The sequence below is a fragment of the Taudactylus pleione genome, unplaced genomic scaffold, assembly GCF_031769625.1.
Source record: "Taudactylus pleione unplaced genomic scaffold, aTauple2 ptg000109l, whole genome shotgun sequence".
NCBI lineage: Eukaryota > Metazoa > Chordata > Amphibia > Anura > Myobatrachidae > Taudactylus > Taudactylus pleione.
Window position 1 is genome coordinate 9,866,330 of NW_028284511.1, and position 26,872 is coordinate 9,893,201.

General features: G+C 40.5%; 1 long non-coding RNA gene across 1 annotated transcript; it reads right to left on the minus strand.

Annotated features, from left to right (window-relative positions):
* Nucleotides 1-16,330: 16,330 nt before the first annotated feature.
* LOC148525254 (uncharacterized) lies at nt 16,331-24,569 on the minus strand. The gene is made up of 4 exons (XR_015878280.1): nt 24,094-24,569; nt 22,158-22,315; nt 20,960-21,227; nt 16,331-17,681 (listed from the first exon to the last, which is right to left on the minus strand). It is a non-coding gene; the product is annotated as an uncharacterized LOC148525254 (long non-coding RNA).
* Nucleotides 24,570-26,872: the final 2,303 nt, after the last annotated feature.

Genomic DNA, 26,872 nt, shown 5'->3' on the forward strand with positions numbered 1-26,872 from the left:
ACCCCATACTGTGCTTCCCTTCCCTCCTCCACTTTCCATAGTCTGCCCCCTTTACATCCCACACTCTGCCCCCTTCCCCCTCCACATCCAACACTTTGCATCACTTTCCCCCTCCACATCCCACACAGTGCTACCCTTCCCCCCTCCACATCCCACACAGTGCTCCCCTTCCCCCCTCCACATCCCACACTGTGCTACCCTTTCCCTATCCTACTGTGTGCACTCTTGTTTCCCTTCCACAATCCACACTACAGACTGTGTTCCCTCCAAATTGATGTCACATATTGTGCTCCCCAAGACCAGTTACCCCCCAGCAGTAGTTACTTTAAGTAACTTACTAACAATGCTGGATAGGTGCTCCAGGGCCGACTTTTGTTGTATTCTGTGAATCTGTGAGTGGTGCTCACTGGCTCCTCTGTCAGTGACAGCCTACTGCCAGCAGTCATTATCAAGATGAGGCAGTGCAGGGAGCTGAGCACCCAGAAAGCACAGCAATCCACAACATAGGCCGGCTGCTTGAGCTGTGTTGATGATGCTGCTGTAGCCAGGAGGTGGGCCTGAATAGGTGGGGTTGGGCTGCCTGATAATGTCTTAGATCTTTCAGTCAATGATCCAAGGAGTCAGGTGACCTGCCAAACACAGTGTGTGTGGTCCGCGGATGCCCAGACAGTGCCCTGCACAGCTACCTGTGCTTACACCCTCACTACAGCCCTGGCCGCCAGCAGCTGCCCGATCCCAGACCACACACCACAGAAATAATCAGCTGCCCTGATTTCTATCTCCTGGCTGCAGGTGGCACCGCTTGGTGGCACTCCCCCTTGGCCGGTGCCTTTGCCTAGTGGCATCCTGGCCAATGGGTAGACATGCCCCTGCTGTGGCAGTTTACACAGTGACACGAGCAGAGTTTGCATATGGGCACAGGCCCACCAGTGACCCCCTCTCACTGGCATATCACAGAATAGGAGACAATGCTGGAGTGCTGACGAAATTACCAGGGTGTAAAGAAACGCATTAGAAGACTGCTTTGATCCTCCTCATTATTGCTACAATATTGCTGCCACTTGCTGCAGGGACTCAGAAAGGAAGCTTGTAGATTCTGCTGCACTGTTAGAATTCTAATAGGCTACAGGGATTAACACCATTGCTGGAATTCACCAGAATTATCAAATATACCCCACAGGACATCGGGAGCTCTGGTCCCTTAAACGTGACTTCCCAACTATCACTGCCTCTCACAGGGTAGAGAAGGCATTCTCACCCAGGCCAGAGTATGGAGATTGTCAAAAAAGAAGAAAAATGAAAAGAACTCTGTTTGGTGAGCACTCCTTCTGTAGATAATTATTTAAATCTTAACTTTTAATGGTTATATTAAAATATAGAGAATAGATCATGTATAAACAGACACAACATCGGATAAAGATCCACAAGAAATTAAAATATACATATAAGACAATACAGAAAGATTTATTTACTGCATATAACAGAAAACTAAAAAAAGTGTCACTGTGAAAACATCATTATTTGTTAATCCATCCAAATTGAGGCGAAATATTCAAGACTTAAGACATACATATATACATATATTTGTATCTGGCATCAGGACTGTTAGAACATGCAAAGTAGATACATAGAATGTCCTTGATGTCATATATTCAAATACATCTAGTGTTGAATCGGAACCCTCATATTTTATAACACTCTAAATAGTAGTCTCTGACCAATTCAACACATAAATCACTGACATATAGAACATATCCGAGTTTAGCCCTCTGTCGTTTTATAACATAAGGACATAACCAACATAGAATATTAGGAAAGTCAGGGTATAGTCCTACTATTCCTCATTCTGCTGCTCCCCACCTATGCAGATTGCTATTTGTGAGGGGTGAGAAATTACCAGAAAACAGTTTACCCTTAGAAACAACAGAAAAACAGGGACGTTGCTCAGGTTTCATTTCTGCTTTTGGGTGTCATACTGCCCGCATTGGACACTCAAATTAGAGAATTACTGACTAGAGATTGTCCGCAGTTAATAGAGATAAAGCAAAGCAACACACTGAAGGAAAATGACAATAGAAATATACAGACAGACCGTATACAGATCCAATAAATTGTTTTATAATCCCTGTTGTCACGTTCAAAATTGAATTATTCGTCCATCAGATCATGTTATATACTTTTCAGCACATCATAAAAGTCACGTGATATATGAAAAAAACATGAAAACTCAACTGTATATATAATATTCAATATTCATCATTAAAAATATATAAATATTATGCTGATATGGTCTATATTTTCCAAAATCAACGCCTCACTGGCAGTGTTTGGACATTCAGCCCAAGAATAACAAGAAATAAACAATCCACTCACTAAAATAAACTCGACACTGATACATATGTGGGAACTCCCCTGATGCAAATTAGGAGTATTTTTATGTCCACTCACTATATTAGATTAGACATTTATGCATATGCGGGGATCCCCTGATGCAAATTAGGAATAATTTTCACATAAATAAAGATACATATATTACACAAAGAAAAATCTATACATATATTTTCAAGATAAACAAGTCATTAATTAACTCAAACAGACCCAAAAGAATGGGGGGAGAAAAACTGGAAATTGTACTAATCCCCACAGTGCATGAGTCTGGTGCCTGATTGTAAAATGAATGAGAGACTGAACTCAGCAGTACTATTATGATGTAAAATAACAATAGCAATTCATAAGGAGAGAGTGTAAACGTGACTATTTCTAAGGCAGAGAGAATATGTAGGCTATATAAGAATAATATCCTGCTCTTATCCTAGTAGTATAGCCTCTGTGGGGGTAATAACTCGGATAGGTCACTGGGATTGGGACAGATTTGGAGCGTGCGCCTCCATTATATAAAAAATCACGCACTGTCCAGCAAAATAAATAAATAAATAAGCCACATTCAATAGATTCCCGAACCGGGTACAAACTTGTGGTGAGGATGCTGCGCCGTACAGCCACGAGCACCCATCCATCCCGTCCGTCCCCGACGCGCATTTCGCCGCTAGAGCTTGGTCACGAGGGTAATCACATGTGACACAGTTCCTGTTAAATACAGGTGTGTATGTATGGAGATGCCAGCAATAGCCATGGACATTGGGAGCTCCAGTCCCCTATACATAATATTCCAGCCATCACCACCCCTCACAGGGTAGAGACGGCGGTCTCACCCAGGTGAGTAAACAGAGACTCCTGCAACAGCCACGGATGTTGATTACAGCAGCCACAGTGGAGAATGGATCAGAGACTCCCTTACATATGCAGCAAGGGTAAGCAGCCTTTTATCAATTGCTTACAAATAAGCCCTTACTATTTCAGTGGAGCGAGATTAAGTATATGGACCTTGCTACACAGTATATGAATAACTATATCACCATCTGACTCAGAAATTACTCAGCTTATAAAGTGGACTTATATCAATTTATCCTACTATAAATACCTGCAGCATAGTGGCATGACTTATATACTCGTATTATTGATAAAGAGGACAGTTTTTAAACCTTACACCTACAGGACACTGGAATTCTTCCATTATATTAGATTAAAGAAAAAGAGTTCTGTTTTTATAATTCTGCAATTTACGTATATACAATTGTATGCTATTTGTATTATACCAATATTGTTGATTATTTTGGGACCCATATACCAGTGTCTTTTTTACTGAAGGTATTTGTTTTAATAAATTGTACAATTTAGAATTTGCATCTATATTATAATTGGCATATTTTATTTTGTGTGGTGCCCTGGGTTGGTTTGGGAGTGCCCCACGCCCCAGACATGAACCCCCATAGTGTTAAGGACTTACCCTATGAGGTTACCTTGACGATGGTGGGTAAGCTCATAACTTTGGCCAAATTTATGCCAAAACCCTTGCATAGTATGCATAATTATTAGTGGTTGTATGGTGCATCTGGTTTCTCTTTTTTACCATTAGCAGTATATGTTTCTAAATTTCATTTGGTTTCTATGATGATTAATAGCAACTTCTCATTACTTTTATTGGATTCTCTGTTGAAGTAAAGTGTTCAGTCAGCCTTTGATCATTTTCCATAAATTCAGAAACTTACAGAACATTTTATTACCATGGAACCTATTTACCGACCTTTTTTTTTACATAAAATTATGTAGAAACTGCAGTTTCTGCATAATTGTATGAATTGTTGCTATGTACTAATGGCATAATGCATGAAATTTTAAAGAAATCTCTGGCAGAGTGCTAATTAGCACTGCAGATCACAGTCCCCATTAGTATCAAATTGGAATATGAGCTGAGCATAGTTTGGCCCTATAAGTTTACACCATCTTCATATAGTGTAAACCAGTTCATCCCTATGGAGGCTTACGAGCAGGAGGAGATATTCCAATCTCTCTCCAGCAGTGCACCTTGTCTCACGCGCTGTCTCCTCATGCATCCTAATGAATAACAGGGGTATTTTCCCCCCTGTTTAGGCTCCATGGTAGAGTCATGCTCCCATACCCCCACAGTCTACAGGGCCATTCTGACTAGTCTGAACCATGATTTCCCCTATTCCGGGGACAGTTCAGACAGGCATATATCAGCCAAATACTCTGCATACCACACTTTTTCTTGAAATAGCAATACATATGCATAAATACATTTTAAGTACATTCATGACTTAACTGACTGCCACAGTTCTTTTCCCAAGGTGGGATCCCCTAATTTCCAGGGTACCACATTGGCTTTATCAGAAGTTAAAGAGGTAGATGTACTAAGCCTTGGAGAGAGATAAAGTGGAGAAAGATAAAGTACCAACCAATCAGCTCCTAATGGTAATTTTTCAAACATAGCCTGTAAATTGAGTTAGGAGCTGATTGGTTGTCACCTTGGCCCAGATTTATGTAGATTTACTGAAAATGGTGCTCCAACCCAGTGGTGTCCCTCCCCGCGTTGTCACCTGGTGCGGGGAGGGATGCTGTGCGTGTGGCTTCACCGCGTGCTGCCAAAAAGGGGGCGTGGCCTCACATCTGAGTAGGGGATGCAGGCTCTGTCCTGTGTGCAGTGCCGGCTCCCTCACAGTGTCAGGAGCTGAGTGCTGCACTTAATACTACAGTGCAGCACCCACCTCCTGTCACTGAGGGGGAGTCTGTACCTTGGTATCACCCCTCAGCTGGAGACACCCAGGTGCGGCCCGAAACCCCCTTGTGATGCCACTACTCCAACCAATCAACTCCTGTCATGTGCTTGAAAAATGACTGGAGCGTATTGGTTGGAGCACCATGTAAGAGTGATAACAAGAACATCGCTCATTGATAAATCTTGGCCCATATCTCTCTCCATTTTATCTCTCTCCAAAGCTTAGTACATCTAAGCCTAAGAGAGAAGGTGGCCTGTGTGCAGTCTCCATGTTGGCCTCCTCCTCTGCAGTGCAGCTGCCACTGTTTCAAACTTTTTGTTGATGATGTATTGATGTAACCCTCTGTTATAGAAATAAATACAAGTGCCTCCACCCAGGTAATTTTAGATAAAAAAAATTATATATATATATATATATATATATATATATACACAGTGCATGCGGAAAGTATTCACAATGCTTCACTTTTTCCACATTTTGTTATGTTACAGCCTTATTCCAAAAGGGAATAAATGTATTTTTGTACCCCATAATGACAACGTGTAAAAAGTTTTTTTGAGATTTTTGCAAATGTAATAAATAAAAAAAATCACAGGTACATATGTATTCACAACCTTTGCTCAATACTTTGTTTATGTACCTTTGGCAGCAATTACAGCCTCAAGTCTTTTTGAATATGATGCCACAAGCTTGGCACACCTATCTTTGGGTAGTTTCACCCATTCCTCTTTGCAGAACCTCTCAAGCTCCATCAGGTTGGATGGGAAGTGTCAGTGCACAGCCATTTTCAGATCACTCCAGAGATGTTCAGTCAGATTCAAGTCTGGGCTCTGGCTGGGCCATTCAAGGACATTCACAGAGTTGTCCTAAAACCACTCCTTTGATATCTTGGCTGTGTGCTTAGGGTTGTTGTCTTGCTGAAAGATGAACCGTCACCTTAGTCTGAGGTCAAGAGCGCTCTGTAGTAGGTTTTCATACAGGATGTCTCTGTACATCTGTTGGGTAGGTCCCTAACATACTAGGGTTCAAATCCAGAGTGCAGGAAACCCCCAAACTAGCCCAGCTAAGCCACCCCAAGACACCGCTCTGATAAGAAAGGTGAAGTGTAAAATAAATAGTTAAGAGCAGCCGCAGCTGAATATAAAGAATAAAAATAAAAAAGTTAAATACATATATAACAATACAGACAGTGAAGCATTAAAATGTGTTGAAGGAAAAATGTGTTATACTGTGGTGCACTGAGACAGATCAACCAAAGCAATCCAGGGGGACCCACGCCCCAAAAATTAACCAAAGCTGCACTACACAGTCTAAATATTTGCAGGACTTACCTATATTGAGCCTCTGACTGGTGTGCATATTACAATGCCAGACTCCGTGCTCTAAACCAATGTAGTAGGGTCGCCAGTCTGAGTGGAAAGTGTCTCAGGCTTTCCAGGTATGCAAAGCAATGCACAGATTGGATTCATATAGAAAATGGGCCTCAGACTGCACACCCTGAACATATATATATATATATATATATATATATATAAAATTGGAGGTGCTACACTACCTGTAAAGACAATTGATATATACACAAAAAGAAACACAGGTGTTCAACTCCAAATTAACTGATTGTATATAAATAAATACATTTTTGCACTGAACAGAGGTTTTTGGCATAATCTTGGCCAAGGTTATGGGCCTACCCACCACATCCAGGTAACCTCTGGCGGGTAGGTCCCTAACATACTAGGGTTCATATCCAGAGTGCAGGACACCCCCAAACTAGCCCAGCTGAGTCACCCCAAGACATCACTCTAATAAGAAAGGTGAAGTGTAAAATAAATAGAGAAAATGGGCCTCAGACTGCACAACCTGCCATCCGTGGACACAGCCTGCTTTTCCATCACCTAGGCCAAAGGTTTACCCCGTCTACAGTGGGCACAATACCGCCGTACCACACGCGGTCTCACGGTACTCCAGAATGGCTACTTTGTGTCATCACTACAGCCGGAGTGACATTCATCAGCTTTCCGCTCCACAAGCAGCTTCACTTGTCAGCTGAGCGGCTTCTCATTTCACTCCCTGCTCTCCCTGATGTCGGTTTGAGCCTTTGCCATTAGGGAGAAGAGAGGCTTACGATTCACTATTATTGCATGTTTACCAAGACTCCAACGAAGGTCTGCAGGTAAAATATACACTGGATACTGATTGTTTCAAATAAAAGGTACATTTAATACATAGTACCAATTGACTCTGCTAGAGACTGCACTTAATGCTACTTGGTAACAACCAAACTTCATTTTTACAGTGGTTTTCATTGTGGGATGGATCTAAGAGTGCTATTATTTTAACATATGTCAATGTTTATACTGGGTATATATGTATATACTTTTTTTATTAAAATTGGATGCTAATTGTTAGTTTTCTAAATGTTTTTTAATAAATGTTCAATTTATGCATATTGATTTGAGAGTGATAAATCTGTATTCCAAACTCGACGGTTGCTTTTTATATATAACTCGTGTATACAGTGGCATGCTCCTCCTTGCGCAGAGAGTGTGGACTAATATTGAGGCTGATATTTTATTGGTCTACTCCCCATGCAGCCTTCTATGGTGCCTATATAAAAATCACCCCAACACCATTCCTTTGTTGCCAATTGTCTACTTCACTAACCGCACATGGAAATTTTGCACTAAATTCTATTGTCTTTGCTCCCTCCATCCCTTACTAACCCCTCTCTTGGATAACCCTGTGTTTCCCACTGGTATCAACCATCAGTTATTCCACTCCTGGACTTGTCAAAACATTCTCTTTCCTCTCAATATTGTGCCTTTGCCTACCTTTCCTGACTTTGCTAGCATACAGACTTGGTTTGCCATCCCACATAAGCTTTTTTATCAATACCCTCAAATACATAGTTTCTATCACTCCTTCTTGACAAACTCTCCACCCCTCACTTGTCTCCCCATAGAATCTCTATGTAGGCACTCCCAGACCACTAGAGGTCTCATCTCTACCATATATCAGGTGATACTAACACACAACCAACCTCCAAAGGAGGCCCATGAGCTGGCCTGGGAGTGAGACACAGGCAAGACTCTGACCCTTGAGGAGTGGTCCAAAATTAGGCTGGAGATTGCCAAGAGCTCCATCTCTGTAAGAATAAAGGAAAACACTAACAAACTCTACTTTCATTGGTACATGGTACCTACCTGTCTACACTTGATTTATCCTACTGCTTCAGATTTATGTTGGTGCTTATGTGGCCAACAAGGAACCTTGCTGCACATTTGATGGTCCTGCCCTCACATTCAACCCTTCTGGAGGAAACTTCATGTCTTAATTAAGTCTATTACTGGCATTCAATGCCTACGTCTCTGCTTTACTCTTTGTTATCCCAGCCCATACCATACACTCCATGCCCACTTCAAAGGTTAATCAAACATATTCTGAATGCATCTAAATGCCACATTGTCTCCAAATGGAAATCACCCTTTCCTCCCTCCCTCTCAGCTACTATTAATGTGATCTGGTCTGTCTACAGAATCAAAAGGATCACCTCTGTATTGCATGACACCCCAGGTCACCTAATCAAGATTTGGACTCCATTGACTATTCACTTTAAGGCTGAGCCCCCATTAACCACAAAATAGCTCTATAATTGCCTGTTCTAGATATTTAGACTGTGGCAACTCACACTGACTGGTCCTTTCTACCCTTCCTTCCCCCCTCTCATTCTATACCTTCACCCCTGCTCTTTTCCTGTTCAATGCTTGTCACCCCCACCTTCACATATTTTGTGCTTTTAGATCAACAACAAGATTGCTGAAATACTCAAGGAATATCCAGCTGTTGCTCTGGCCATTCACTTACTCATACCTCCCATTTGTTTATTACTCTCTCTATATCGGGCTGTTTATCAGTTTCTTTTTACAGTGGCTCTTATTCCCCATATGTGGTAGTTTATACTAAATTTTGTATACTGTGTATTAAAAAAATAATCACAATAAACAGATTATTCAAAAAGAAAAAAGAAAATATCCTTTTAAAGTAATATATACAGTACTGTGCAAAAGTTTAGGCAGGTGTGGAAAGAATGCTGTAAAGTAAAGGTGCGTATCCACTATGTGACCTTACAGAGTGATTGCACAATTACGACATCGTAACTGTGCAATCGCTCAGTAATCGGGTGCAAAACAGGCATTTATATGTACAAAGGAACCTCCACCATGCTTCACTGTTGCCTGCAGACACTTATTATTGTACAGCTCTCCAGGTACACTCATCTAATGTTCGGAGAAGTCTGGCTAGAAGTGGTCTTCATGGAAGAATTACGGCCAAAAGCCATACCTTCAATGTGGAAATAAGGCCAAGTGACTCAACTATACATGAAAACATGGGAACTGGGGTGCAGAAAAATGGCAGCAGGTGATCTGGACTGATGAGTCAAAATTTAAATATTTGGCTGTAACAGAAGATAGTTTGTTCACCAAAGGGATGAAGAGTTGTATAATAAAGAGAGTCTGCAGGCAACAGTGAAGCATGGTGGAGGTTCCTTGCAAGTTTGGGGATGCATTTCAGCAAATGGAGTTGGGGATTTGGTCAGGATGAATGGTAGTAGGTGGTAGGGGACACGGATTGGTAGGTGGGCATCCCTCACCTCTGGCGGGCCATAGCAATGGACATAAAATAGTCTAGGTAGATGAAAAGTCTCAGTTAAGATAAACAGTCCCAGTGAGGCCTCACCTGTCTCGTAGTCCTTGTCCTCTTCAGTCTCCTGGTCGCCTTGCATATCTGGACCGTATTCTGGAGAGTGTGTGCTTATTCTCACTGGCCTGGTCCCCGAAGGAGAAATCTTACCTCTGGGTGCCCGCAACTTCCACTACACGGGTGCCGAGTTTAGTGGTCGGGATGGAGGGGCTTCCGGAAGTAGCCTGCTCGGCCTTCCTCAGGGAGTGAATGAATAGTGGCCATCTTGGTTGTGGGTATAAGTGGTTGTTAGTCCTGATGTCATCCTACCAAATTAATGGCCCTCTGTGCATTGCTACGATAACTGGAATCGTTGAGGGGGGGGTGTCAGAAAATGTTAATCCTGTATCATTACTCACAATGTATGACCGTGTGATCCATCCTTTTAATGAATATTAAACATGGATAGCGAAACAGGTGGAATTGACATGTGTTGCATCAATTCCTTGATAACCAACACCTCATCATACCCATTTTTTTTGTCTACCCAAAATGCATAAAAACCCATAGAAACCACCCAGATGCCCCATTATATCAGGGATTAATTCACCTACATCCAACCTATCAGAAAACATTGACAGTTTTCTACAACCGTACTATATGAACTAAAACAAGGATCATACATACGCAACACCACCAGCATCCTTAAGACTTTAGAAGGAATTACCTGGTTATGCAGAAGTGATGTGACCTCCTTATATACGGTGAAAGATCACTAACAAGGAGTGGAGGCCATCGCCTGTCTACAACATGATGAGATTTGATTTTTCTCTAAAATGTTTGGAATGGGAGGCAGTTATTAGACCGACGGACTGAATGCCACCGGTCTAAATATCGATGCCTAAAGCAAGACACAGGATTTAAGATAAGTGTTGAAATACCGATACCTATCTTAATCCCAATGCTGGAAGACAAACAGACGCTGTAACGATCAAGGTAAGTCTGGCGCATCTTAACTGTTTGGCGAGGCATGGGGGGTTAGGTTTAGGCACCCCTCAGGGACTTAGGGTTAGGCACCCCTGGGAGACTTAGGGTTAGGCACCACTCGTAGAGGGTTAGGACTAGGCTAGGGGAAGGGGAGGTTAGGCGCGACTAGGGGAGGTTAGGGTTAGGCACCCCACCCAGGAGGGTCATGTTTAGGGTACAGGAAGAGGTGGTTAGGATTAGGCACCCCAGGGGGGACTAATGGTTAGGCACCACCCTGGGAGTTTTAGGGTTAGGCACCACCAAGGGTGGGTTAGGGGTAGGGTGGAGGGCAGGGTTAGAATACTTACCAGTTCCAGTTGGAATATCCTCCTGTTAGGCTTGTGCAGTCGGGATTTGAACCAGTGGCTAAACAGCCGCCAGTATTTCAAACCCATTGCATTTGGAACAACCTCCCTGCTGAGTTCCTTCAAAAACTGTGTGCAAGTGTACCTAGAATAAATGAAACATTTACTGTATGTTGTTTTGAAGGCAAAGCGTGGTCACATCAAATACTGATCTGGTTTAAATTTTTCTTCTGTTCATTCACTTTGCATTTTGTTAATTGATAAAAATAAACTATTAACACTTCTATTTGTGAAAGCATTCTTACTTTGCCTTACTTTGCCTTACTTTCCCCAGCTATTGAGGCTCCCCCCAGCCTGACATTATTTGGAGGCATGTCATGTCCACATGACATGCCTCCAAATAATGTCAGGCTGGGGGGAGCCTCACTAGCTGGGTTTCCCCAGCCCTCTCCCATCACTGAATGGATGCCGCACGCATGCACACAGCATCCATTCAGACTCCAGGGTCCAGCACTGCCACACAGCTGTGGCGGTGGGGGCCCCCAACCTCCCGATTTGACCACCCGTGGGCCACTTTGGCCCACGGGTGGAACAGTGGGACAGTACTGTCTCACAGAAATCGAGATGTTGGAAAGAGGTGCACCCTCTATGGGTGGCACCCCTGTTCGACCACACTGGTCAAACACCCCTAGAGTTAGCCCTGCTCATTGCTACTGCAGAGTTGCCAGACACCCGGTGTGCACAGCTGCTAAGATCTCCGCTCAGCCTCCAGAGCACAGTGTTGCTTGTTCCTAAGTGACGCTGCCCCAGACTCCTCCTCCTACCCCACACTGGCCACTGCCTTCTGAACTCCCAACTGCCACCAAGTATACTCCTATGTGGCATCGCCGGAGAGTCAGTATGACAGGCTATGATGGGGAAAATGCAGTCTGGTGTCTGTAATTATATACGATACACCTATTACCTCACCATTAACACTTTATGTAATATATGTGCTAATCAATAAGTAATTTGTATAACTATAACATTGAGCACCTAAATAGTTATATTTTCTATATTTATTATTATGCCCTATTGAGGTTGGAGTATTATTAATATATTTGTTTTGGTTTTACATCAGATAATACTATAATGCCCTATTGAACAGGTTGGTGAATTAGTGCTTCATTGAAATAATCTATACTATACATACAGGTCTGCTCATCTCTCTTGGGACTTTAGCATCATGCCTTTGCCTATTTTTGCACACAAATTAAAACCTTTTCTACTTGCAGGCTGGTACTGAGAAATTGGAGGGACAAAGAGTGTGACATCAGAGTACGACCAATGAAAGACATCCCATTCATTCCAATGCCCACTAGTGATCTACCAATATCACAAGGCCCATATGTTGCATGGGTATGTAGGCAGGAAGCCGGCGGTCAGCATTTTGACTTCCCAACTGTGAAATCCCGGCATGGGACTACTGATAGGTGTCTAAATACCGATGTCTATCATCAGCCCCACGCCAAAATTCTGACACCCGGCATACCGAACGTAGGTAAACAGGGCATCGGTACCTGTTAGCCATGGAGGGAAGGTTATGTGCCAATTATTTCTACGAAAAATTGCTACATAGCAGTGGCAGACACAATGAGAGTTTAATAAACTATACAGCACCACAGAAACCAAAAATGTTTTAATTAATCAAGAACTTGATCAGAGGCCCGAGGGCTGTGCAGGGAAATGGAGGTGGAATATGTATGTAGTGGAAGGCAGGTAAAGGAAGGAATAATTGATTAGTTTAGTTAATTTAATTTCATTGTTTGATTGCCAAAAAAAAATTAAGATACAATAGACAAAACATATTTTTTTACAGGATTATGGAGCTTTTTTGGTATTATTCAGTGATATTCACTAGTGAAATTATTTACAGCAGTTAACAGAAATGCTCGTTGACCTTGAATAAGCAGAAAATCATTTTGTGGAGATTTGTTTAGGAGAAAAAACATGGTGTTATTATCCCGTTTACACATACATACAGACTCTCTGGTGCACCTTGTAAATGTATTACAGGGGTGTGTTACCCAATTAGGAAGGAGGGAGAGAAGAGAGGGGGTAGTATGGCCAGCGGGTCAGCCTCCTAGTATTTGTTAATGTAAGATAGGCTGATTTGTAGTATGCAGCTTTACAGTGCAACTATTAATCATCTTGGCTTCTTATATCAACCCTTGTCAGGAATCCTTGGCTATTAATACTGTATTCTTTACTGGTTAAAAAAAAGGTTTTGCAAATGAGTAATGTATTAGAACAATAACCAATAAAAATGTTAGTTTATGAAAAAAGACAGTCCGCAATGCCCCCCTAAAATACAGCCCATTATGAAAAGACTCACAGCACTGATATTAACAGTGGACTGCATGCACAATACATTATTTTGTAGCATTTACAGCAACGCACTGCCCAGTGAACATACATGTTTTAGAATAAAAATATTTATGTTTCTTTAAAAGTTTGGCAAGAAATTACAACTACACACAGCATTGATATTAACGATGGACTGCATCCACTATAATTTATTTTTCTATATCGTTTACAACAATGCACAGCCCAGTGAACTCGCACACATTTTGCAAAAAAACCCCTTTTTTCTGTTTTGTAATGACTGACAAGAACTTCACACTGCTACTCACAGAGCTTACATTATTAATGCTGTGGCAAGGCACCTACTTAGAGTTATTGTAACACAGTGCCACCTACTGAGTGTTATTGTAACACAGTGCCACCTACTGAGCGTTATTGTAATACAGTGCCACCTACTAAGCATTATTGTAACATAGTGCCACCTACTGAGCGTTATTGTAACACAATGCCACCTACTGAGCATTATTGTAACACAGTGCCACCTAATGAGCATTATTGTTACACAGTGCCACCTACTGGGCATTATTGTAACACAGTGCCACCCACTGAGCTTTATTGTAACACAGTGCCACCTGCTGAGTGTTATTGTAACACAGTGCCACCTACTGAGTGTTATTGTAACACAGTGCCACCTACTGAGTGTTATTGTAACACAGTGCCACCTACTGAGCGTTATTGTACCACAGTGCCACCTACTGAGCATTATTGTAACAAAGTGCCACCTAATGAGCGTTATTGTTACACAGTGCCACCTACTGAGCATTATTGTAACACAGTACCACCTACTGAATGTTATTGTAACACAGTGCCACCTACTGAGCCTTACTGTAACACAGTACCACCTACTGAATGTTATTGTAACACAGTGCCACCTACTCAGCATTATTGTAACACAGTGCCACCTAATGAGCATTATTGTTACACAGTGCCACCTACTGGGCATTATTATAGCACAGTGCCACCCACTGTGCTTTATTGTAACACAGTGCCACTTACTTAGCACCATTGTCACACAGTGCCATCTACTGAGCGTTATTGTACCACATTACCACCTACTGAGCGCTATTGTAACACAGTGCCACCTACTGAGCGCTATTGTAACACAGTACCATCTACTGAGCGCTATTGTAACACAGTACCATCTACTGAGGGTTATTGTAGCACATTACCACCTACTTAGCGCTATTGTAACACATTGCCACCTACTGAGCGCTATTGTAACACACAATTTTTTTATGTTTGTTTTTATGTTTTTATACACACTGCTGCAACTCACTGTGCTTATAGGCACACTGGGACCTAATCAACATTATTAATTTACAACACAAAATGCCTGAACAATACAGACAAGTATTTTTTTATTTATTTATTCTTTCTCACCAAATGGCACCTAAACAAAGGCCAGTCCTCTGAGCTACTTTCACTACAGTACAAGCAGCTCTGCCTCTCAGCCTCCGTCACTAAAATAATTATCAGTTTTGCTGCTGCATTGACCGAGTGAACTCCTATCTTCTAACTCCTTTCACTCCAGCATCTGCTGTTAAATGGCGCCTGAATCACCACTGGATGGACTTATAGAATCTAAAACACGTGAAATCTGATGCCGGGAAGATGACGTTTTGCTTCATTTTGGAATCTGAGCCTGTAGGGGCAAACCCAAGCCACGGCTCGGATCCACTCATAATGGGTAAGTTCAGGTGGGTTTGGTTTCTAGGAAACCGAACCACTCATCTCTATTTGGAATAAAGAGAATCCTTCCCCCCATGGATCTATCTGGAAATCAGGGGACTGACTAGTTAATAACATATATTATGATCGATTCAGTTACATGCGAGTGGGGAGTGTTGTCATTGCAACTGCAGCATAGAAATGCTGGCAACGGCAGATAAACTTGCCCTCCTCATGACCCATTCTTGTCCTGGACTCGTAGAAGTTTGCGTACAGCCCTGTGGGGCTGTGATCAAAAATCCACAAGTCCAGCAGTACAGTAAGTGTGGCATATAGCCTGACTTAGGTGCATCTAATTGAATTAACCCCTTTGTGCACAGTGTGTGTGTTCTGTCTTTTTATTAATTATTCTGTTTTGTTTTTACAGATAAATTACAGATGGCAGCTTTCTCTACCTGTGAGGGCATACTGGCACTTAGTGTTGCCAAGTGCCAGCATGTTCTGCCAGCCATTTCAATTGGACATTACAGAGCTGGCTGGGACCTGTAGTGCACCAGTAAAAAAAATATTAATTATTTCCTTTAAACAGATTTAATGATCCCATACAAACTGTCAAGTGGGTAATAGCCCTAGTGCAATCAGCATCTGTCTGGTTAGTCCAAGGGGAGGGGGGGCTGCATTTTTTGTGGGTTCTACCTTCCTAGGGATAGCAGTCCTGTGCTGAAGTGCTGAGTGTCCCCATACTACCAGCCCTGGCTGGTAATGTCTAGTGATATTAATTGAAATTTCAAGGGTACTCCAAGCTCTTTGTCCTCCTGACTTTTCCAATACCAGCCTAAGCAGAAGTACTAGTGCTTGTTTTACTCTTGGGGGACACCCTACACTTCTTCAGCTGGAAAAGGAGAGATAACCACACCAGTCAGTGTGAGGTGCTACCCACTATAAAAAGATATCAAGTATAAATAAAACAAGTGTGAGCATAGTTTTGAGAGCTGTACTACTTCCTACGATGTATCTGGAATCAGCAGTAGCTTACGTTACAAGACAAAGCAAGCAGACAAACAGACAACCATGGTTGGAGAACAAATCAGACAACGATGTAGTTACACATCATAGCACTGCGTAGACCATTCTGGGGAACAGTACGAGTGCTGGCTTTATTTATTGGGGTCTTGAAAACGTCAGTCACCATGAGTCAGCTTTATGCATGGCTGGACATATAGATAAGATAAACATAAGACATTATGATGCATATTCTTGTTGTGTTCCTCGCCTGCCATCCTCGTCAACATCTTCTATCTTGTTGGTCATCCTAGACTATCTTTTAGATAATGCTTATCTTCTCCACTCCAGGCTGGCTGGTGAATAACATGTTTTTCTGAAACTTCAAACTTATGTAACTTTTAAAATCACTCTTAAAGCGACATACACATAGATAGAGCATTTAATAATCTAATTTAAGCATTCCACGCTAACATTCCCCTCTTTTTATCAAATGATCTATCTTTCAGTAGAAATGTCCATGTTTCTTTAGTAACTCCTTCTTCTGGAGCCTCTTGATGTTCTTGTTGTTCCTCATCTTTCTTTGGCCTTTATGACTGTTGTTTCCTGCCTATCAGTTACCTACGATAACCAGCATATGACCTTATAGTGCCTATGTTATCCACATGTTATCCTAAGGACCACATATAGATAGAGCAAATATCATTCAGCACGTATCATTGGTGTTTATCATAGGAACTATTCTTACTGTTGCTTGAAGGTCAATCATGCCAGGAGGAAAGATCGAGGAATCAGGTATCTGGACATCGGGGATTAGAGTATAGGCCCCCCTCATATGTAACTCCCAGGTGTTAACGAGACCTCTCCTGGGGCGTGGAGTCTAGTCCACCTGATGGTATTCACCAGTGACCCCTCCAAGCGGGATATGGGCTTTGTTGCACTAAGTGAACAGGTCGCGGCCCCCAAGATTGGTACCTGGAGCAAACAATGAGTATAATGCAGGAGGACTATACCTTTGTGTGTTGAATTCTTGATTTTCACTTATTTCACTCAAGCAGGAGCGCTTCTGCTCATCTTCTTTAGTTGTGTACTTAAATTTTACTATTATCACTTCACTGCAAACTTGGCTAATGGAATCTTCACAATCTGGCCTTGGTTACCTCAACATCTTCGTTACTGGTGTTAAGTGCTTCTCTAATTCACGTTGAAGTCTTCCATTTAGCCATTTCTCTTCTCTGTAGCGGGTTGATTGGTCACATCTTTTGATAATCGAAAAAAGTATGTATATTTTCCTTTACTGCCTTTTACTGGTTGCCCAGTTTCCTGTTGACAGGTTCTTCTTCTTTATCATATGATTCATATTTATCTGTAATTTCTTTTAGGGTGTCTTCCCTCTTTGAATCATTATCTAGAAGGAGAACCTCTGAATTTCATGCTTTTCCAGGAATCGTCTGGGTACCTAATAATTATACTTAGCAAACATATTAGCAATATTTCTCAGCTATATATATATATATTCAACATTTAATCCTTACACACAAATGCTATTTGTTTTACTTTTGATTACTTTATACAATCCTTATGTAGCCATTTTACTTTAAGCATGAATACTTTTGCTCATCTTTGTAGTTGCGCACTGAAATTTTTTTATTCCACACGTTATAATTATGTAGGTTCCTACAAAGATGATTATAGTGATTATCAACAATTTTCCTAGAACATGCATAATGTTAGAGAACCATTCTCCTATCCAGGAGAACCATTATGATGGGTCCAACCAGGAAAACCAACTGTTGGGTAAAATACTTGTATAATCATGAGATTTAGCAAAATCTTTTTTAAGAGTCTGAATCTCATCCATCTTTTGATCAATGATTGCTTCAGAATCTGTAGCGTTTGTTAAATAATTGCAACATTTTACACCTAATTTTGTCTGTAGGGTAGCACAATAACCCGATGAAGCTGCCGTAAGATAGTCCAACAGGATCCTGTGTTGCATTAATTCAACCTTGATGAATTGTAATTCTTTCCCAACATACCTAAAGGTACTGTCATATATATCAGTTATCTTATCTAGAAGATTTGCCAAATCCTTAATCATGTCATAGTTCATAGCTGTACCAGCTGAACCAAAGGTAGGTATTTTGGCTGCTCCAATTCCTACCCTATACCCAAATGATGTTTGAAACAAATAACTATATTTTTCTCCGATAGTTTTTACTTCTCTCTTTGTTTTTTATTTATTTGAATTTCTCGTAATTTCCATTTCTTCATCATGATATAATATGGATGCGTCTGGAATAAGTGTTCCTAAAAAACATACTCCTTCTGAATTCACAGGTAACCATTTGTATGTTTTTCTTCCGCATATATAATATATCCCTGATGGTAATGTAAAAGGAATTCTCCATAATCCCTCATCTATACATCAATGGAATGTATTGCACCTTTCCTCCATCCTACCTTTTGGGGTCCTTATTTCATGAAAAGGACATACCTGTCTTGTTCTTTTTGTTCTATCCAATGAGCAGGTAAAATTAAGTCCTAAACGTAGACTTAATTCATTTGCATTAACTGCTTGAAAACTTTGGAGTATATGTCCGCATCCCTGAGTGACACCTAAGCGAAATGGGGGTCCTTTAGACCTCTGTGGGCTAGCCTCTTCTATGTATTTATCAGTGGATACTACAGAATATGATTCACTTCCTGCTGATTTACTAAAGCATAACACTTTTCCTTCTAAGGAATACCTTCTGAGTCCAAGGAATGGGGGCATGGAATGTCTGTAAGTTGGAAATGTACAGTTTCCACAACCCTCATTCAGTTTTGTCATATTAGGATACAATGGTATTGGCAACCATCCAAGGCTCTCAGGGCCTGATTCAGAGCCACTCATTCGCTCCAAGTGATGTTCGCACATCTGCGCATGCATATGGGTCGTAATGCGCATCTGCCAACCAGTCAGTGCGGTCGGAAATCATGTGTTCGCAAAATAGCGAGTGCCTGCTAATTTGAGTGACAGGATGAGGCGTTTGTGGGTGGTAATAGGGGAAGGTGCTTGAAAACGGGGAGTGGAGATCTGAACGCAGGCGTGCCAAACGGTCAAAACGGGCGTTTTAAGGGTGTGCATAATTAACAAAGCAGCGTCATCGACCACGTCACTTGGTTGTCTCTTAGCCTGAACTGTTCACATGATTGCGTTAGGAAAATCCAACCACAAGCACTGTGAGCAGTTCAGACGCCTTTCGATGTACTCGATTAATCTAATAAATAGCGGAGATGATGTATGATGCGAACGGCCAGGGGGTGTCTTTACAAAATAGCGAGCGCATGTTTCGTTTGCTCACTCAGACATAAAGGCGTCCACAGACCGCAAAGAGCGAGCACTCAATTTAAATAGCTGGCCCCTTTTTCTGAACGAGCGAGCGTAAATAGCGTCCGGCTCTGAATCAGGCTCTCAGCCATATGGGGAACCAAAGTGCAAACCCAACAATTAGTAACATCCATACTTTTTGCCACCAGATGATGCACAGTGTCCAATGGGGTTTGATTAGACATAGGATCCTTCCACCATTCTGTACACCTCTTCTCTGGATTTGGCTCACAGTATTTACAAATACATTCAGCAATTGGGGGTAAACCTTCACATTTTTCCTTTTTAATAATACTTCTTTTTTTCCTTAGCTCCTTTTGTTTTCTTAATGTACTTTCAGTTACTGGCATAGGTATATTTTGTACCATTTTATGGAATAAATGCCTTCCCAAATCTGTATCCTTCTTCCCTCATATATCTTATTTCCTATTCTCCTTGTAATTTTCTCATCTTACTAGTGTTTGTGTTCCCTTCTTTATGTATAGTCTCATTTAACTTCCTCCATTTCCATTCAGTTATGTACTCTCCTTCTTTGCTCTTTATTATTGATGCCTCTACCTGTGTTCCCAAGGGTTTATCTGATCTGTAGTGTTTATAATTAACTGGCGTCTCATGCTTCCATTGCCTAGCTATTCTATATCCTTTTATCTGTTTCTGAATGTAGTCTATCTTTGTAAGACGTTTTTTATCATGTGTTTTTTCTATTATCGCAGCAAGCCGATTCTGAAAATTGGTGTCATTCTCTCCTATCTGGATTTCTATTATGACAAGAGGCATTTCAATAGTGCTGGTGGGGGAGGCTGAAACTTTTGTTTGGTTTTTCAAATCCGCTGTCTCAACCTCAGTCAAGGTATAAGCATATATTATTTGCCCTTCTATGGTGGAAGGTGGGTTATTCTGTGTAGTATATTGGGGAGTAGATGATGTTGTCTGTTCCAATATTCCATAAGTATGGAATGTGGATGTTATTTGTGGGATCTTACTATTGATGAGGGATGTCTGCTGTGTACTGTGCATATGATCCCCTTGTCTTGCAGGTCTCTTTTCCCAAATGGTGTAATACCCTGCATTATTTTCCCAGAGTTCTACCTTGACAAACTGTCCTAACTTGGTATGCTCTGGTTTCATCCTGTCTAACCCTATTACTTTTCTCTTCATCTTTTCCAATATTTGGATCAGCTTATTATTAATGCGGTTCTGATCTTTTTCTATGTCAATGAATTCCCCTATACTATGGAGAAATGAATCTGTATCTTCCATGGGTTTTAATTCAAACCATTTTGTTTCTATAAATTCCTGTGTTGTTTATCTCATGGTCATAGGTAAGGTGGGAACATAGTCAGGGGGAGTTACCATTTCTTTACCTTTCTCTTGAGTTGTTCTGTCACTCTCCTCCCATCCCCTTTCCAAAATAAAAATGATCAGAACAAGAAGTGCTGATGCGCACATTGCTGTGCACAATGGCCAAAATAATTCAGACTCAGTCCATTTCTTTTTCTTTGTCCTCTTCTCCATGGGTCGGCCAAATATATAGAGCTTCGTCCAGGCCATCCGTGATGCAGTTGCATTTCGCTGTGACCTTAAGGGAGGTGGTAGTTGTCAGTAACACCTGGTGTAGTCCTTCCCACCGATCTACGAGGCAACCAGAACGTAAAAAGTTTCTTAGTACATAGTCTCCAGGTAGGACCATATAACTTGGTCCTTCGGGACAGTCTCTAATTAGTGTCCTTTGTTTTCCTAGATTAAATCATGCAGTAAAGAAGAGTCTGTTGCGGATATACAAAGAGACAGATGGAGGGGAGCTCGAGGAGTGACCCATATACCATAGCAGACCATTGGCAGTTCCTCTGGCCATCCCATTCCTGTCTATGAAACCACCTTAGAACACTTATTTTTACTAATTTTGTTATGTCCACTTTTCTTGTTACTTGAGTAACCCCTAGCACTTTCTATTATTTGTGAGACATTATACCTAGATATATACTCCTGAGCTATTTTCTTTGCAACTTCTAGTTAATTTCAATACATGTGAATGGTTAAAACATATCACAAATTTTGTACCCTTGGCATTCATATAGAATCAACTTAATCTTTGAGAAAGACCAGTGGTTTTTGAGGGACATTTAATCTGCTGCAAATCCCATTATCTCCCACCAGACTATTCCCATAAGATACAATTCTAAATCATTATTTTTATGCTTTATAATAATGCATTCCCAGCACAAATTTGTATTATCTGTGCTATATAAAAACATTGGGTACATCTTCATAACAATGTGCTTGTTTACAAGTGTGCTATATATTCCCCCTTTTGTGTCTTTACTGACACATATCAATTATGACATGCACACCTAAATAGCTCAGTTACAACACAATTAATATTAACCTTGAACTTTTAACTTTATAAACGTTTACTTTCTCTTTAGTTGACCATTCATTAAGAAAACATTAATCCTGTACTTTACATTTTATATGCTTAAAACTTTTTTCTTATTCTGCCTTCCTGTCATAAACCTGCATTATCTGTGCTGTATATAAAAGAATGCAAAAAAAATGACATACCTTTCTTATTTGTGGTCGCGCATTCACGTATTAAATATGATGTGCACAGCCACCAAAACTTTTAATAATTTCTTATCTTATATCAACAGCTTGGTAGTTGACGTGACGTAGTCACTCCTCCCCTCTCTTTCTGCTAGCCGCTTTTTTATGATCAATTTCTTTAGCAGCATATGGAGGAGACAGAATACCACTTGCTTGCAGGATTATTCAACATTATGCAATTGCATCTAAACTAAAAGGTACCTTCTTATACATATAGAGCACTGCCAGATAAATATACATTTAACCTTTGTTAATTACTGTTTATGTTGTGTTTAAACAACTATTACTTTTAATTGTGTATAATGCTTGCTCTAAGTATCCTTTCTCGTGGTTCTCAATTTCCTATTGCGTAAGCTGTACATCTGGGTGTCTTGCTGGTGGTGTGAATGCATTGTGGTGAAGGGGTATATGGAGCATTTGCCTCACAGTCTGCCATACTGTGATATTCATGCTTCTTTACCTGAGCTAACCTGCTAAAACCTGCCATGTTCTAGCATCTGTGAAGCCTGCCTGCAAGAATATGGCCAGTATTCCTCCTATAGGCATCTGGTGCCTTCCTTATCTGTCATGATCTGTAGGGGTTCATCCGAACCATCTGATTTCTTACTATTTCGTAAGTGTACGTGTATTGTATGTGAATGTATGCAGGGACTTTCTGTGAAAGCTCCCTATTTGTTGGAGGTCTTGGTAGGAGGTGTATGTAATCAGCAACCCATGAGGTGCCTCTGGTCTGACAGAGGCAACCCATTAGGTGCTGCCACTCTTATGGTTGCAGCTGTGGGATATTGATCAGCAATGCATGAGGCGCTCTTCATCCGGATACTTAGCCCGGAACCAAGGCAGCCCACCCGGTGCGACCACTCCCCACTTGCATTTATCTAAGCAACCCACTGAATGCTAATGCTAATTATTTTTAGACAGCAATACACTGGCCACCTTTGCTAGCGTATACTGTTCCAGAACAAATCAACAGCAGCAACATACTCTAACAGTCGCCACTGGGCCAGTGATCATCCTTACTTTAACCGGCATGTCTGTATCTGTGCTCCTACGTCTGGGTAGTCGCAGTGTCGTTATGATATATATATATATATATATATATATATCTGTATTCTTTACTTGTGCACAATTCAAGGAAGGCACCTATCTAGGGGTGTGCCGCACCCCATTTCTACTTTGGTTAACTTTAGTTGGTGCTACTGTCATGACAAAAGACTAGCTTCTATGTGAGCAGCTATCCTGCTTCTGAGGTCAGTGTATGAACACACTATATGACCACTGAAAGCTCCTTTTCCCCTTGCTTTGGTGGTGGTACTGTCCTAACTTTACAATACGCATTGTGGGTTTCCCTAGTGTGTTTGTTCTGGCTAACATTACCCAGCAATATGTACAGTTAGTGCAATAAAATCTACACAAAACATTTCATCAATATTTCAATTCCTACATAACTTCTAACAAGCATTAATGTCAATTGTTTCCTTTTAATCTATTAATACTTAAACTATATTCTCTAGCAGTTCTCAGTTAAAAACATAAACATCAAAACATTGCATGTACACTTCCTACACGTTACCTCTAAGTTATCTAACCATCCCGCTCACCATATCCCCATAAACATATTCCCAATCATAACTTTTAAATGTTCACTACAACATGCACACATTTCTTTATGTCCCTTGCAAAAATCCTAGTTATTTTACTGTATTTCTGTTATGCCATTTAATTAGACTTGTAAAGATCTCTAATGCATTACATTTTAATTTACTTTTGTAAATACCGGAATATGGTGCTATTATAATGTCTAATTAAAGATTTCAAATTGTAATATGTGCAAAATGAGAGGTTATACTGGAAAAATGCCACAAATTGGCACTTTTAATCCTTAGTTACTTACAAAACTCCATCTGCCCCGCACAGATAAGGATACTGGATGAGGAAACGTGATAGTCAGCAGGAAAAAAGACAGTGTAAGCGTACACACACACATAAAACAGTAGATTCCAAACACATCGGGTAAACCTGTTCGAAAAGCGTTTTTATCCTTACCACTGAACGCTCCCAGCTGCCAGAGGGATAGCAGAAACGAGTACACAGTTGCAGCAAACGGCAAAGCTTTTCATGTACTCACCGGTTTTGCTTTCAACATATCCCTTGGCAGGCAGGAGATGATCTGTCAGTGTTTCCAGATTAAGCTTTTCCCGGCCAACGCACCAGTTGTGAACGTAGTTTTGAGAGCTGTACTACTTCCTTCGATGTATCTGGAATCAGCAGTAACTTACGTTACAAGACAAAGCAAGCAGACAAACAGACAACCATGGTTGGAGAACAAATCAGACACAGACAACGATGTAGTTACACATCATAGCACTGCGTAGACCGTTCTGGGGAACAGTACGAGTGCTGGCTTTTTTTATAGGGGTCTTGAAAAGGTCAGTCACCATGAGTCAGCTTTATGCATGGGCACAAACAACTTGTTTGTGCCCCCCAATACTGGCTGGACATTTAGATAAGATAAACATAAGACATTATGATGCATATTCTTGTTGTGTTCCTCGCCTGCCATCCTCGTCAACATCTTCTATCTTGTTGGTCATCCTAGACTATCTTTTAGATAATGCTTATCTTCTCCACTTCAGGCTGGCTGGTGAATAACATGTTTTTCAGAAACTTCAAACTTATGTAACTTTTAAAATCACTCTTAAAGCGACATACACATAGATAGAGCATTTAATAATCTAATTTAAGCATTCCACGCTAACACAATGATAGTGATGCAGTGCACTGGTCACACAAGTAAAATATAACCTTTATAAAATTACATATAAAATTATAACAAACAACCCATAAATAGGTGAAATATTAAAGTAGAAAACAATGATAAGTGACATTGACTGTCTGAATTGTAATTGTAACAGGATGATGTAACAGTTATACAGTGTTTCAGTTTGTTCACTGTAATTCACTTAAAAGACTGAATCTTGTTCTAACAAACATCCTATTGCTGATCTGGATAACATTATATACATCATTAGTTGTTATTTTTATTCATTTATATGCCTGTGATTCCTATTAAGGTGGAGACTTCACTTATTAGATCACATTACACAGATTACATTGTTGAAACCTGTATTATATATTGTTCACTGCTGATATACGGTATACTGTATCTCTTATAGAAAATGGTGCTGAGAAAAGTATAATTAACTCTTAACATAAAATTGGCTGCGCGTACATTGTTAATTAAGCAGCCTAATATAGACAGAGATTATGTTATAATCACTGCAGATCTACGAACAAAATTTAAGCAGCACAGAAAAATAGAATATAATTCAAATAATTTCAAATAGAGACAAGTATTTAGCCCAAAATAAGCAGCTCAGAGTAGTTAAACATAACAAATAGTCTTAGCTGCGGACATATTATTAGCCCAAAATAAGCAGCTTTAAAGGAACTGTGGAGTCTATGTACTAAGCAGTGATAAGAGACAGAGTGAAAAGTGATAAGTCAGTGATAAGGTGCCAGCCAGTCAGCTCCCAACTGTCATTTTTCACACACAGCCTGTGAGATGGTAGTTGGGAGCTGATTGGCTGGCACCTTATCACTGACTTATCACTTTTCACTCTGTCTCTTATCACTGCTTAGTACATAGACCCCTATATGTTTTAAAAGGTATTAGCTGCGGCATTTGTAATCAGCATATAGTCACTGCAATCAGTGTGTGTTCAACTCTAAAAAAAGAAAGAATGATACCCTGGATAATCAACCAGTTCAAATTATAGGCACATTCTATAAGGAAGGTAAAAGATAAGACAAATCTTACAAAATCATTGGCACATTTTACAATCAAACCCAGATTTAGCTACTGTACTGGAAGATAAAGTGCAGATATGCTGGAGAAAATCTAAGAATATAAAAGATATTATTGTACATAGTGATTATAAATCAGAATGTAAATACAAACCATTTACCACAGGATATTTCAGCTGTGGACATTGCAAAGCATGTCCATTTACCATTAAGACTAAGGAATGTACTGATAAATACAATCATAAATGGTCAATTCGGGATTTTTAAATTGTAAATCTCAAGGAGTAATATTGCTTGACCTGCACATGCAATCTGAAATATATTGGAATGACCAGTAGACCATTTGAAAAAACGTCTTCTAAAACATATTTTATCCATTTGTTTATAGTTTGAAATAATTTTAGTGAGTTCATCAGTGAATATATGTTACTATTTATTAAATATGTGCTCTGTACAAATGTAGTGCATTAAACCCATTTAGAACTGGTGAAATATATACTGATGCCTGATCAGTACTTTATCCATCAGGAATTAGCATACATAATATAGACACAGTTCCTATTGGCTGCTATATGGAAGTGGGAGGAGTGTAATATATAAAATCCTAGTGGACGTGGACATCTGGTTCACTCCATGATTAAGCCTTAGGTGAAACATACATTGGGGTACTTGCCATGGACTTGATCAACCTAGCAAATACATTGCCTTTATGCTGCCCACTTGCATGTGGGAAACCACATGTTTTACTGCTGAAATCTCTGAATCAACAGGATGAATGTATGCCCAGAGTTATTTAATATTCTGAGAAGCATATTTAGAGCAATATTGATCTTGGAACAAAGAGTAAATAACCCTGGCGCTGATCA